The sequence below is a fragment of the Echinops telfairi genome, unplaced genomic scaffold (assembly GCF_000313985.2).
Source record: "Echinops telfairi isolate 266 unplaced genomic scaffold, ASM31398v2 ScPeMD7_7424;HRSCAF=8462, whole genome shotgun sequence".
Taxonomy (NCBI): domain Eukaryota; kingdom Metazoa; phylum Chordata; class Mammalia; order Afrosoricida; family Tenrecidae; genus Echinops; species Echinops telfairi.
In genome coordinates this window covers 38127013-38130696 of record NW_022111324.1, presented here as the reverse complement: position 1 = coordinate 38130696, position 3684 = coordinate 38127013, and positions in this window count along the sequence as shown.

The following is a 3684-nucleotide window of genomic DNA, read 5'->3' as shown; positions in this document are numbered from 1 at the left end:
GAAAATATTTGATTTACAAATAAGGAATCCTACTTCGCGGAATTTCATTTATCACGGTAGGGTCTAGAACTGATTAACCGCGATAAACGAGGCTTCACTGTAATCCAAGTCTAAAGCATGGAACTGAATCAGAACATACATTTTAAATACCCAGTTTGTAGGAGGCTATGGATACAGTGGAAGCCCAAAATCCATTTTCAGGCTATACACATGAATTTAGTGTCTCGTGAATCCCCTCTGATCATAATTGAGGATCATGAACAGCCATGTTATCAGAGCATTGTAAAGTTAATTATGGCTGACATAGTTTGGTCAAAATGTAATACTTTATCATTTGATTTCCCTTTTGACCTATTTTTAAGCTGATTCAGCTTTCTAAACAAAAAAGTGAATGAGTACTTACACTTGGATTGAGGCCCTGGTGAATCCTCTCTGATCGTACACAGGGATGGGAACAGCCTTGTTGACATGCAGAAAGCACTGGAAAGTGTATTGTTGCAGCTGTAGTTAGGTTAAAATTTAGCACCCTATCATTTGATCTCTCTTCTGGTCTATCTAAATTTATTTTCTAGTTTGTAATACTTTCTGCTTTCTTTTCCATTGAGGTTTTTATCTGTTTTATTCTTCTTAGGTTGGTTTGTTTGTTTCTTTATATGGTTTTCAGTATCTGATATCCAGGATATGTAAATATATAGATGCAGTAACTGGATTATTGCTTCCTTGTAGGTATGCCAAGGGAGACTGGGAGTAAGGAAGGAACTAATTATGATGAGTACAAGAATGAAGATAATGTTCTAAAATTGATTGCAATGTTGATTGTACAACTCTTCTTGATGTGACTGAACTATTGAATGGTATGATATGTGAATTATGTGTCAAAGATACTATTAGAAAGTGAAAAAACAAAAGAGAGAGAGAAAAGAATTTCACTCGCAGGGGCAGTTCTCCCCTGTCTTCTAGGGTGGCTATGAATTGGCATTGACTAAACGACAGTATGTGTGGAGTTTGGAGTTATCATGCAAATGTCCCCAAATTATTTCATTCTCTGGCAATCTTAGTCCCGCTGTTCCTCAGGTCAAACATCTTGGAAATATCTTCACTTAACATTCCTGTGTACCCTACTTTCCAATAGCGGAAATTCTATTTATTTGGTAACAGTTCCACTATTATTAGTCCAAATCACCACTAATTCTTATTTGATTATTCAATATCTTCCATCTTTGTCTCCTAGTTGGAGATCATGATTGGATCCATGCTATATGCTACTGTTTTCCCAAGGGTGGCTGTGTGGCAATTGCACTTAAAACTGAGCAAACGATTTAATGTTGATCGAAAAGTCTATGTCCCAAAGGTTGTGATGAGTCCAAATCAGCTCAATTGCCATGCTGTTATTATGTTTTTTGGCTTATCTTATTTTATGTAAATTCTTTTGGAAACAGATGATGGTTCATATATTTGTAGTTACATCACACATAACAAATTCTACTTGTAAAAACGAGCTGCCATCAAGCCAGCTATGCCTTACGATGCCCTGCATTTCAGAACAGAACTGGGCTGCATAGGTTTCATAGGCTGTGTGTGTGTGTGAGGGAGAGTATACTGAATCTTCTAAGGTGCTTCTAACTAAAGAAAAAGTGTTGCCAGCCTGATAGAGTCTATGGGTAAAAATTCAGTGATGCAAGAATCATCAAAAGAATATGGAAAGAATACACAATCACTGTTCCAAAAAGAGCTATTTCAGGAGGTTAGCATAGGAGCAAGAACTAATGGTGCTGCAGAAAAAAGTTAAAGTCACACTGAATCATAAGCCTAAATCAAAACTCCAAAAATTGATGGATTTCCAATTGAAATGTTTCAACAAGTTGATGAAGCATTGGAAGCGCTCACTTATTTATGCTAAGAAATTTGAAAGACAGCTGCTTGACCAACTGATTGAAAGAGATACATATTTGTACCCATTCCCCAAAAGGTGACTTAGCAAAATGTGTACAGAACAATATCACTGATATCACATGCAGTCACATTTTGCTGATGATTATCCAATAGTACATTGACAGGGAGCTGTCAGAGGTTCAGACAAGGTTCAGACATAGAATAAGGGATATCATTGCTGATGTCAAATTGCTCTTCTCCAAATGAAGAGAATCCCAGAATGACACTTACTTGTATTTTCTTTACTATGCCAAGACATTCAACTATGAATCATAACATACTATGAATGGCCTTGGGAAAAGTGGAAATTCCAACACACATCACTGTGCTCATGTACAACCTGTATACGGATTATGATACAGTTGTGAAAAACAGAATACTAAAGTTTTTAAATCAAGAGAGGTGTGTATCATGGTTTTATCCTCTCATCATATTTATTCAAATAATAAATGTATTCCACGTAGTTTTCTTAAATGAACAAAAAGTTTAATCACTGAGAAAGTAATCCTTCAGTATTGATTACAAGTAAATGTAAAGTAAACCCAAATACTCACAATTGGAACACTAGGTAACAGAATTTTTCAAGAGGTTCATCTTGCTCGGATCCACAATCAAGGTTCATGGAAGCAACAGTCAAGGGACCAAAGGTAGAATTGCATTGGATATATCTGCCGCACAAAACTTCTTTAAAATGTTTAACATCAAGAATGTTACACCTTGAAGACTAAGAATAAGTTGCCTCATGTGCATGTAAAAGTTAGACATTGAATAAGGAAGATCAGAGAACACCGATGCATTTGATTTATGGTGCAGACAAAGAATATTGAAAATACCATGGACTGCTAAAAGAATAAATAGATCTGTCTTGGAAGAAGTATAGCCAGAATGTTCCTTACGGGAAAGGATGGGGAGAGTCAATCTCACATACTTGGACATGTTATCAGGAGACACCAGTCCTTGGAAAAGGACATCATGCCTGGTAAAGGGGCATGGATAAAGAGAAAGTCCGTGGACAAGATTAACTGACTGGGGCTGCGACAATGGGCTCAAAAATAACAATTCTGAGGATGGTGTAGGACTGGGTGGTGTTTCATTCTGTTGTACATGCGATCACTATTAGCCAGAATCAACTCAACAGTACCCAATAAGGACAACAGAGATGCCTTTGTGAGGACTTCAACTTTCAACATTTTTTTGTCAGCAGTCAAGCACATCAGTCTTTTCAACACCCTGGAGACTGGGTCTATACCTTAAAAAACCTCAAATTCACTGTCATGCAGTTGATTCTGACTCAGAGATTCTACGGTACAGAGTAGAACTGCTTCTGCAGGTAATTCCTTATGGAGTAGAAAGCCTTATCTTTCTACCATTCAGCTGCTGGTGGTTTTAAAGTGTTGACCCTGTGGTTCCACTACAACTCCAGGACTCCTGACTATAGCAATTTGTTTTTCATTGTTCTTCTACAGTTACAGATGCATTGCCTTCCCAAAGAAAATAATTGACAGGTCTCTTCTGAAAGTTGATTTCCTCTAACGTCTTATGTGATTTTTCTATACCATAGCAGCTTCAAGAATCTTATTGTCAGCACATGCTTCAGTAAAAAAATAATATTAAAAGGAAACTGATTTATTAGAATAGTCACCTAAATTAAGAATAGGGGGCTATTTTATGTATATTTAAGAAGGAAGGAAACTATCTGCTTTATATCTACATTACACTCTGTGTCAGAAAAGTAATACAGTTACTAAGAAC